Source organism: Lissotriton vulgaris, chromosome 6 (assembly GCF_964263255.1).
Source record: "Lissotriton vulgaris chromosome 6, aLisVul1.2, whole genome shotgun sequence".
Classification (NCBI taxonomy): Eukaryota; Metazoa; Chordata; class Amphibia; order Caudata; family Salamandridae; genus Lissotriton; species Lissotriton vulgaris.
The window spans coordinates 1,224,570,346-1,224,582,641 of record NC_141694.1 but is presented as its reverse complement, the minus strand read 5'-3'; the positions used below and the strand labels follow the sequence as shown (position 1 = coordinate 1,224,582,641).

Below are 12,296 nucleotides of genomic sequence, written 5' to 3'. Positions count from 1 at the left end.
CACCGTTTTTTAGCTCACTGCACCATCCCAGTTTCAGAACCTGGCTGTATGCAAATTAGTCTGTTCCTATCCCAGTGCATGATGGGAACAGGGCAAACCAAACTACAAAAGCCAATTCTTACACTGGGAAGGAAACAAGCTCCCGGGGACCGGTTTCTGGCATTACAGCCGTCTTCGGCCCGGTTTGCTTGAATCCTGATGGTGCAATGAGCAAGGGTCTCACATCTGAGAATACCCTTCCACGCTTAGGGTGGACAAAAATATTTACAAAAAGGGGTGGTGAGGGACAGAGTCTCTGAATTAAGCAGAAAGCTCTCACCCAGTCAAGAGATCAGGGCTAGATCCAACACCGTTTTTTAGCTCACTGCACCATCCCAGTTTCAGAACCTGGCTGTATGCAAATTAGTCTGTTCCTATCCCAGTGCATGATGGGAACAGGGCAAACCAAACTACAAAAGCCAATTCTTACACTGGGAAGGAAACAAGCTCCCGGGGACCGGTTTCTGGCATTGCAGGCCAGCAGTCGGGTGAGCTTCGCACCCCGTACAATTTAGTGCTCATGGTTCTTTTTTCTAGGTGGCCAGAGGTGAGGATAGTATCCGAGATCACCACCAAGGTGGTCATTGAATTTCTGCAAGAACTTTTCCTCAGGGAAGGCTTACCTAGCAGCCTGCTGACGGACCATGGGGTACAACTCTGCTCAAAGGAAATGAAAGACTTCCTTGAAGGAAATGGAATCAAACACAAGCGCTCTACACTGTACCACCCCGAGACCAATGGGATGGTCGAGCTGTTCAACAAAACCCTGAGCATCCAATTGGCTAGAGCTAGTGGGCTAAATTGGAAGGAAGAAATAAGAAAGCTTCTGGAGGCCTACCGGCTGACCCCTCATCAGACCACAGGTGTCACACCTTCCGAACTACTCCGGGCAAGGCGACCCAACATGAAGTTAACACCAGGGTGGATGGAGTGGCACAAGGGGTGGGCGGGACAATCTAGAGAGACACTAAGGGAGGAGAGGGAGCGCAAAGCTATGTCAGACAGGAAGGACAGGTTTGATAAACTGCACTCCGTCAAAGAGGCAGGGTTTAAGGTGGGAGATGTGGTTAAAATCAAAGCACCAACAGGCAGGGCAAATTGGTCTGAATTCACTAAGCCCACCAAGATTGTTAAATTGTTTAATAATGCTGTCAAAACACAGGAGGGGAAGATTTGGAATTTGGGAAGAGTCGTAAGCTATCGTTCTCCTCCAGAAGACAAAGACAAAGGTGTCAGGAGAGAGGACAATCCCCAGGTGAGAGGCGACCTGCCCGATAGGATTGGCTCTAGTGAATCCTACCCTTTCCGCAGAGCTAGCCACAGGGTGGTTAGTCGCCCGAAATACTTGGAGCAATATGTTAATATGTAGTGCACACCAAAGTCTTTGTGTTTATTACACCTGTTGTGTTCTTGCATTGCGTGGAGGAGGGGGATGTGTGGTATCTTCCACCTTAGGGGGGAAGCCATGCCACACTATCTTCTCTTCGCCCCTGCATTCACTGTGGAACGCACCGCATGTGACGTCATTTGGAATGTCACAGCTGGGAGCGTTCTAGGGTGAGCGCCCAGGCGAAGGAGAGAACTGGAGCAACGGTGACAGTCAGCTGTGGCTGGGGTCGCGCATGTTATTTTACTTGTGTCAATAAAACCCTGTATCTGAAACTAATCTGAACCTGCGTCCTTCTATCTCTATCAATTCCTAATTGTCACAACCACCCATGTCAATATTGTTATCACGGTACAAAAGGGGATGGTGATGGACGGAGCATCTGAATCAATCAAACACTCACACCCAGTCAAAAGATCTGGGTTTAATCCATCACTGTTCTTTAGGCCACTCTGCCACCCCAGTTCAGACATGGCTATATGCAAATCAGTCTGACCCTGTGCCTCATGGGAACAGTCCAGCCCGAACTGCCAAGCCATGTCTTTCCTGGACCGGAAACAAGCTTCCGAGGACCGGTTTCTGGCATTCCAGCCGTCTTTAGCCCGGCTTGCTTGAATCCAGTGGCAAAGTGAGCAAGGGACTCACGTCTGAGCATACCCTGCCACACTTATGGCGTACAAAGCGGTACAAAAGGGGGTGGTGATGGACGGAGCATCTGAAGCCGAGCTGAAGACAGCTGGAATGCCAGAAACCACCACCACCCCCTTTTGTATAGCTAATTTGAGGAACATAGAAGTAGAGCTTTTTGTGCACCCTGTATGAATGTTGGTTGTTTTTATTCATTGTTCCAGTGAAAGAGAGTTCTTAGAAATTAAACTTACCAAAAATACATTTTCTATGCGTGGTATCAAATTCTCAAGATTTTCATATTCAGCTTTTGTTCCAAAGTATGGCCATTTTTTGATTACTATACTTATTAGAATGATCTCTGGAATCGTGAAACTGGCTCAGCTAGTCTAAGGCAGTAGAATGATCACACTAAGTATTCTTATTTGCCTGTGTTCCAGGTTAAATAAAGGTCTGGAAGCCAGCAGTTGCAATTGGCTTTTTTGGCCTTCCTATAGGGTTTTAATAGATGTATTCTCCACATGCTCCGTAGTAAAAGCTCTTAATTGTCTGTTCTTCTTGTCATATCCACTCACATACATGGTAGTCAATTAATGGGTTATGCTCTGAGCAGATGGTATTAACTAATCATAACACACTTTGCAGTTGGCAATAGTGGATAATACCTTACAATCAGCTCTAGATGAGAACTCTCAGGACACTCTTCATCATTAGTGAACACATGCCTATGGGCAGTGAGATCAGAGTGCAATTACAAAAAAGAATAAGGATGTATCAGTGTAGTACCAAGAAATAGCACACACAGCATAGGCAGGCTGATGTTTAGGAAAACATCACTTGCATATGTAACGATAATCCTCACCTTTCTCTGCAAAGTTATGTAACTTTCATTAATCTTATAAGTTTACGTTTGTTGTTTTGAATTAGTATAATTTACTAGGATCCATCTCTTTCCATTGGATATGAACTTGTCCACTCCATTACATCCTAACAAGGTGAACATGCATCCTTGCTGTTATTTCTCTTTAAACATATTTGCGTGTATGATTTGTCTGCCAGAAAAATACTTCCTGCAGTCGATTTATACTCATGGAATGTCTATAGGCAAACTAGCCAAATACACTGCTATGACACTGGAAATCTTCAAAACCTTTAAACCCTTAAGGGTACCATGGCTAAAGATATGACTTTACAGCAAAATAATATTGTCATCTCCTACTTCGCATGGTTTACTAGAAACAAGGTTGCTGGCAACGAACTGTGTGTGATCATGGTCCTACTTAAAATTCGGTGCCACTGAAAAGTTTGATGAGAGTCTTTCATTGTAGTCATGGAGGTGGAGTTTGGTGTGGCAAGAGAAAGTGGGCCTTAAAGTATGTTTTGCCTAATGCAATTTTTACCTTTACAGCAGCCACAGTGGTTCCCGGCAGACACAATAATTAGAGGGAGCCGAAGCCTCCTACCTTATTCTGGCGAAAGGGTAAGACGGGGCACCAAAGGCCGCCATGTGTTTGGGCATTTCTTTCTCCATGTGTTTGAGTATTTCCTTTGCCTCAGAACATTTTATCTTTTGGTTTCTATGAATACGTAGTAAAAAAACAGTCATTTCTTGCCACCTGTCTCTCTCTATAACTGACTAAACAATCTGCTCTATCATACATTGTCTTATCTTACTGCCTCAGCCTTCAATGGATTTTACCCAACAGTGATTACATTATTATGTTCTTTGAGTTTTGACAATAACGTTTCGAAGGTTTGTTAACTTCAAATGAATGCTGTTTCATCAAGGTTAATAAAGGCTACTAATTGATTCTTTAAATAGAAGACTGTTTACAATGTATATTTCTCAGGACAGCGTATTTTATGCAACACTACCATATACACATAGCCAAAATGTATGAGGAAGATTTTATGTGAATCACTGCTGTTTCTTTCTTTTTTGATTCCAACATTACCAGCTGAACTAGCCATTCACACTCTCAATATAAAAGACACCAGGATCTTCTGGATAAATTATAAATTCAACGCAAACCTTTGAAACTGTTTATCTCATCAGCACCTGAAAGCATGCTTTCTCTTAATGAAGTAGACCCAGACTGATTGATTTTACAAATTTCAACTGTGCAAAAGTAAAAAAGACTTTTCCCGGCTTTGTAAATGCATATTTAATGGCAGCACCCATCTTAATGTCATTCACAAGTAGAAGTATGGTGTCCTTTTCATATATTTTAAAAAGAAGTCTAACTTTTAATGCATGATAATTATTCCTTGGTACATAAGAAGCCTCCTCCATCTCTGCTGACTTAGGCCGAGTCACTGTAACGACCGGATTCTCGGACCAGATAGAATCAGCTCACCAGAGCACCACCAACCCAGCCGGAACGTAATCACCTCCCTCCTTAGGACCTATTTACAACAGGTATCTATGTCTCCTACCCAAGGATGGGGAATTAGCAATATACATGCCTAAGTTTTCTATAATACCACACTTTTACCATATAGTCTCGCGGCAACCCAGGCCCAGACTATTCTACCCTAAGGCAGTTCTGATTATATACCATTACACACTGGCCGCAACCAGTGCTCACTCAAGCCATAATCCTGTGGGTATAGGCCTCAGTATCCCCCCTGATGCCCTCTCTATTTCCTTCCAAGCCACAATCTTGTTGGTATAAACACCAGTATCCCCCCTGGTGCTCTCTTTAACGCCGCCTCACAACAACGATCACTTTCCTATGAATATTGTTAGCTCCTCATGTCGGGGAATCTCTCGTTATTTACTAGAGGTACAATACTACAATATTATAGATCACGCAATGATGGACAAATTATATGATGTACAACTTATTCTTCATTCCAAGGGCTCCTCTCTCCCTCATTATTCAATTACCGTTCACCCGATCGGGAGTTGCGTCCGATCACAAGAACAAGAGGCACATGCTGGTTCACTAAGAAGTGGGGTACTTTTTTTATAACAATAGCAATAACAATGTAACACTATACTATTAACATATAGCCTGCAAAGGAAAGTAAAAGGTTAGAATATGCGCACGCTAATAAGAAAGGGCCGACGTCACCTTATTAATATGAAGTCTGGACTCAGCAGTCATCTGGGTTCCCTTCTCGTCTGTGCCTTGGCTCGTCTTAGGGTCACACCTCTGCAGTCACGGATACACGTCTGCACCGCTATGCTCTGTCTCCTTCGCCTCCCTCCAAGTCACTGGAACCTTCCTCTTATCAGCTGCTTTCTCTCTGGCTGTTCTGCACTACTCCTCTCTCCTCTCAATCACGGACCATCTTCACTTCTCGGCTTCGATCTTATAACTCAGTTTCTGCCACTCTGGTATTCGTTCCCTTAACTAACTGCTTCACTCTGTATGCTCTGATCTTAATGTCAAAGCTCGCCAGCTGCTCCAACTAAAATAACTTCAATCTTTCTAAGAGAGTATCAGCTTCTCAGTCTTTCTCGGACTTCAAAATGGCGACTGCCTGCCCTGGAATAATTAATGGCATTGATGCTAACGACTAGCTGCCGCCTACAGACTGACTCACTCACTGTCTCATGCTTTCACTAATATGGAAGCTTGTCCCTTCATGGAAAGTTACGGCCAGTAACCTGCCGCCCACCAAATTCTTGTACCTCCCCGTACCAAGGACACGTTCCCAGCCGGCCGGCCTGATGTTGTGTCTTCGGAATGGAGAAAAATACAGTCTTTCGATAAGGGCCAGCCTGAGCCGGTTCTCTCCAAGCGAACAACACTTCGTAACTAAAACATTACACTTGACCTAGAAGCATCTCAAGCTGCCGGGGCAGAAAGAAAGATGAAGTCTCTCCCGTTTGAGGCCTACAAGGCCCGAAATAAGCATAACTCCATGGAAAGTATAGTAACACTCTTACAAAAGGACGGATTATCACTAATGCTAATAAATCTATCCCCTAACATAAGTTTATAAGCCCTGATCTAAGGAAAAGGGTACGGAATTATATCAACACCCCTTGTGAATAGGCTTTATTTACGGTTCTAATCCCTGCATTAGAATGATAGTAGACTGAAGTCACCTCCAATCACCTTCCCTCAAGGAGGGGCCGAAAAAGTCGGTCAGAACACTTCACACTTGACTTAAGGCTACTAATCATTCGCTAAATGGAACTAACATCTGTAGAAGAATAATATGAAACAAAACTAACTGATCTATTTCTCATACCAAATCTACAGTACTGGAATAGGGAAGGAATACACTGAATAAAGCAGCAAACAGCTACTAAAATGCTAATAGTAATCGTAATACCCCCTAATATTTGTCGTAGAGAATGTAAGTCAGGTAACCAATTGAAGAGCCAGTCAAACCAGCCCTGGTCAATGTGTTTTCTAACCTCTTCAGTCAAGTCATGAAGTTTGTCAATATGAGCCTGAATGGATTTAGTATGATCCGACAGATTAAAACAGCAAAGGCCCTCAAAGTCAGAACAGACATGTCCATGTTTGAGCAAAAGATAGTCAATAGCAGCCCGGTTCTGCAAGATAGCTCTGCGTTCACCCTGGGCATCTAATAGCATGTCAGATAGAATTGTAGAAGTATGGTTAATGGATTTTACCATCCAGCAGGCCATCTTCCCTATGGATTTGGCATTATAGACAGCCAAGGCTGGAAAACCAAAAATTGAAATAGCTAAACTAAGGTATTCAGATTTGGAATATAAATGTATTGAAGAATCACAGTCTTCATGTAACATCATAGCATCACGAACAACACGGGAATATGTATTGGGATGTGAAGAAAACATCAATAAGCTCAGTCTAGTGATGGCACAAGGGCCTCCAGAAATGTTTTCAGGAATGTAAGGCCAGGAGGTATTACCACAAGAGAAAAGCCATCCAGAAGGTAACAACATTGTACGATAATGGCTAGGGGTAACTACTAAACTTTTACAGGTCATATTATTTTTAACAGAAGTACATGATTTCGGGGTCTTCGGGAACACAAAGTTCGTTCATGAGCTGAAAAAGAAGTTACTGCTTTCAGTTTTAAACGCACACATTCAGTAATTGCATTGGGGTCACAGGTAAGGAAGAAGCACAAGTCTCCCTGGGTGATATTATATGTAGTTATTTGGGAATGAATCGGTGGTATTGGATCTAAAAGTACGGTACATAAAGGACAATGTTCGTGGGTTGCAAAATCACCAAGGATCACGTTGGGGCGGGCACTTGATATATTAAAAATATGGGCTAGAGTCTCCAATGAAGCAGGGACAGCAACCAAACAGGTCGCTAGAATGTCAGTCACCGAACACATCGGTGTCAAGCAAAAATGTGGAGAGTTGGTAACTCGTTTAGCTAAAGTAGTCCAAAAATTAGATGATGAATCCCACGCAGCAAAAGAACGCGGTACTCGGGTTATCGAATCAACCAAAGTCTGTGAGTTCCCTCCTTTCTCGGCGTAGCAGACCAAAAGGAGTCCAACGCCAACACATCCTGCAGCAACAGTCCAGAGAATGATTGAAAGAAAATCAAATACAGGCATTATTCATTCTCGTAAGTAACATTTGTCAGCCGGGACAGCTTCCCAGCTATCTTTCCCTGGTCTCATGACAAGGATCGTATTATCATGACCGGTTGCAATAATTTCAGCCTGTTCAGGGGGATTTTTAGGCAATTGCACCCACACTCTCGCTCCGGGATTATCCGTGGAGCCAAAACCTTTTTGTCCTCGTTATCAAAGTTGGGGCAGTGCCTTTTTGAATCTCACCACTGAAAACAGGCATTATTAGCAACTGAGCAATTCGGTCAGTTTTATGAATTAGTAAATCAACCTCACTGCTATTCAGCAGGAGCACCTTAATCTCTCCCTGATAATTGCTGTCAATGACTCCTCCGAGTACTTGAATGCCTTTTAAGGCTAGGCCCGATCTAGGGGCAATCAGTCCAAAAGTTCCAGTTGGTATACAGACACCGACACCAGTTTCAATGATAACTCGATCTCTGCTTTTAATGGTAGTGTCATTCATGGCATGCAGGTCCAAGCCTGCGGAACCTGGGGTTGCTCTGCATGGAGCTAGTGCTCCGGGGGAAATTTCCCAGTACATTACAGTATTGCCAATGGTGTTTGGCTTTGCATCGATGGTTGGAGGAAATAAACGCATTAATGGAGATTCAGCATTCAAAAAGGGACGATTATTTAAAATTAACAGTGCCTGAAACAAATAATCTCTCCAATTCTTATATTTGTTGTCAGTTAATTTTCGCAATTGATCTTTAAGCAAACCATTCATTCTCTCAATAAGGCCTGATGCCTGTGGGTAATATGGTATATGAAACACCCATTCGATGTTATTTTCCACACAAAATTCCTGCACCAATCTTCCTCGAAAATGGGATGCATTATCAGATTGAATTTGAAATGGAACACCATAATAGAGCATAATCAATTCCAATGTTTTAATGGTATTCACTTGGGTAGCTCGTTTACAGGGAAAGGCCACTAAAAGGCCACTGTATGTATCAACAATGGTGCAAATATATTGGCAGTTTTTACTCATAGGAAGTGGACCAATATAATCAATCTGCCAAATTTGAGCGGGCAATTTTCCTCGATGTAAATGACCTTTAACAATTTGGGGTACTTTTCGTTGCCTAGAATGTTGACAGATAGGACAATGCAATATTGTATCTTTAATCAAATTTAAAGGAATATAAATTCCTCGATCGGCGGCCCAACTTCTAGTGGCTCTCTCTCCAAAATGTCCTGCTTTCTGGTGGGCCCATTTCGCCAATCCCGCTAAATCAGAATCTTGCATGCCCACCACCGCCTCTGCAATTTTAGATTTCTCATCTGCAATGTTATGAAAGAATTTGTCAAGGGAGTCTATCGGGGTATGAGCATCCACATGAAAGATTGTAACAGTACTTTGTGGGAGCATTTCCCAGATTTCTTGCCATAACTCTTTTCCCCACAGTTCTTTGGAGTGCAATTCCCAATTATGAGAATGCCAAGTTGGTAACCAAACCGCCAGTCCATTAGCAGTGGACCAGGAATCAGTGAAAATATGACATGTGCCAGGTAACTCTTGTTTCAAAACTTGATAAACAGCATATAATTCTGCAAATTGACTGCTCTTTCCTTCACCAGTCGTACTCAGCAATTTTTGTGTGATGGGATTATAGGACACTGCTTTCCAATGCCTTTTCTCTCCTATGTACCTCGCTGAACCATCCATAAACCACATGGTTTCTGTCCTCCGTGGACAAATCATCAAATGGCTTACCCCACTTAACAGGAGATTCCTGTACTACAGGTACGGAACAATCACTCCCAGTCTCAGTCGATGGCGCCTGCGCCACTTGCTCATGCAAAGATGCTACACCTTTCGGTCCCACACGTGCCCTGTCTTTTATGTACCATTTCCACTTGATCACACTCGACTCTAGAGCATGTCCAATTCGATGAGTTTTCGGCGAACTCAAAACCCACTGCATAATAGGAATTTCAGGTCTCAAAATTACATCATGTCCCAAAGTCAATTGCTCGGTATCCACCAGAGCCCAATAACATGCAAGCAACTGTTTCTCAAAAGGTGTATAACGCTCACCAGCATCGGGTAACTTTTTAGTCCAGAAACCTAATGGTACTTTATTTTTGCCTTGTTTTTGCCACAAACTCCAATTTGCATAAAGACCTTGCACGGACACATTCAAATCCATATCACCATCGCACACAGGCCACAAATCCAAAGCATACTGAATCGCCTCTTTTGCCAAATTAAACGCATCTTGCTGTGGTTTACCCCACTCAAACACATTCTTTTTGCCTCGGTATAAAGGGGCCAATATCTGACTCAAATGTGGAATATGCTGGCGCCAAAAGCCAAATAAGCCAATGAAGCTTTGGGCTTCTTTCCTATTTCTTGGGACTGCAAAATCAAGAATTTTCTGCTTTACTTGTGGAATCATCTCTCTGTGACCTTCATGCCAATTAATACCTAAAAATTTTACATTTTGAGATGGACCTTGCAGCTTGTCGGGATTGATTTCCCAACCTTTTTCACGTAAGCAATCAATGATTGAGTCTAAACTTGGTCTTGTGTCTCACCTTGAATTAAAATGTCATCAATATAGTGACATATCTGAATTTGCGGGTGTACAGGTACTTCGGACAAATGTTCCGCCACCAGCCGGTGACAGATCGTAGGACTATGTACATAGCCTTGTGGAAGACTTCTAAATGTCATTTGACGTCCATTCCATGTAAAACTGAATTGTTCCTGACACTCGGGGGCAATCGGAATTGAAAAGAAAGCATTGGCAATATCAATGGACGCATACCATGTACCTGAATGTTTTTGAATTCTCTCAATTAAAGTAATGATATCTGGTACTGCAACAGTCAAAAGGGGTGTATGACCATTAAATTTCTTTGATTTTCCATGAATAAGAGTGGCCTCCGCTCCCGTATCTACCAATGCCCGGGCCCTTTGGATATTACGATGTTTCCAAAAAATTTCAATATCTACATAGGGTCTATTATCTTTGTGAGCCCACCTGCGTACTGGAGCTTGACCTATTTCCTAGTCATTTTTACTGCGTTCTCCCAACCAGGATAAATCAGGGTAAATGCTCTCATACTTCTTGGGTGTTAAAACATCATGTTCATATCCATCTCCATGACGAAATGGATTTTTGTCATCTGCCTGGTACTGCGAATTTCGATCTGAAAGTCTGTGTCGATCCTCCCTTCTCCTCAACTCAGGGGACTGATCCCTTTCCTCTCTATATCTGCTGTTAACACGGTCGTCTCTCCCCCTTTCTCTTTCCCCCTCTCGCCCCCTCTCTCTTTCACGCCGAGGGGACACATCACGTTCATGCCGACGTCCATCACGACGATCAGAATCATCACGACGTCGATCATCACCACTGTCATCAGAGTATCCACGATCACAAACAATTCTTACGCACACGTCGGGCACCCTCCCTTCGATCCAAACCACGCTTGCGAAACATGTCCCACAAGCGATTATTAGGCTCACCATCAATGTCTTCCTGTTTCACACCATCAGCCAATAGCGCAAGAAACATATCACGTCTAGAGAATTTATGATCTCCAGCAGTACGACCCTCAGGTCTGGACTGTCTCTCAGATTTAAACCAGTCACCCAAATCTCCAAGCTGACGGACAGATTCAAGCACCATAGACAAAGCATTCCCAGTCTGGTTGATTAACAAAGTCATCATAACCTGTTTATAGGCAACAGGGGAAGAGCGGATGATGCGATTACGCACAGAAGATGTTAACAAACCATCTAACAATCTATCAGCTGTACTCAGAAAAATTGGAGTCTTCTTCACCTCCTCTTTGAGCCGTTGCGCCGCATCGCGCAAGGTGTACCACGGCTTGTCATTCACAGGCCAATCAGATTCAGTAGGGTATTTGTGATTACAGCCATCAGTCGCTAACTGGAGCAGACTAATCTGGCCAACACCATTAAAATTGCGAAAATGATCTTGTACAGTAGAATCGGAACTCAAAGAACAAAATCTTAAGGCATCCCCTGCATCTAACATGATACCTGCAGCGCCTAACTCATAAAGGCGCACCATCCACGTAAGCAAGGCCTCACCAGGCCGTTGTCGAAATCGTTGCAAAATGTCACTAACTTCCTGTTGTGTAAAATCTTCTATACTATCCATAGGAATGCCATTTGGATTACCAGGAGCTTGTTGTAGTTTCCGTCGAAAAATCGGATGCGCATAAACCTCCGGACGAGCATCCGAAGAAGCCCGATCCATAGATTTAGAGGAACAATCAGAATGAGAAACGTCAGTACAATGAGAAGAGCGGCCACGGTCGCCGGAATCATAAGGTTTGTCATAAGAAGTAGATTTACAGTCACGTCCGGAGCGAGAAGACTCGCGCTAGTCAGACTCCTCAGCCGAGGAACCAGAATCATTTGAGTCCCAGATATTACCGTGCCATTCATCAGGGTTCCAGTCCAGTCCAGCTTTCGCCACGACCAGACGCACCTTCCGTTTACAAACACGACCACGACGATTCTTATATTTGTATTTTGCAATCCGAACAGCAGCCCTTTCGGCTATAGTCTGATAAGTCTCAAGTTTGTCGGTAAGCAATTTATTTTGACATCGCAAAAGAGTATGAGCATTTTGCACTTCAACTAACTTTTCTTCCATGTCAACATATTGTTTCTGCAATTTCAAAAATTTCTCATGTACAATCCTGTACGCAG

At 43.2% G+C, this 12,296-nt stretch overlaps 1 pseudogene; it reads left to right on the top strand.

Annotated features, from left to right (window-relative positions):
* Positions 1 to 12,296, top strand: part of LOC147708653 (uncharacterized) — a 210,160-nt pseudogene that overhangs the window by 73,495 nt on the left and 124,369 nt on the right.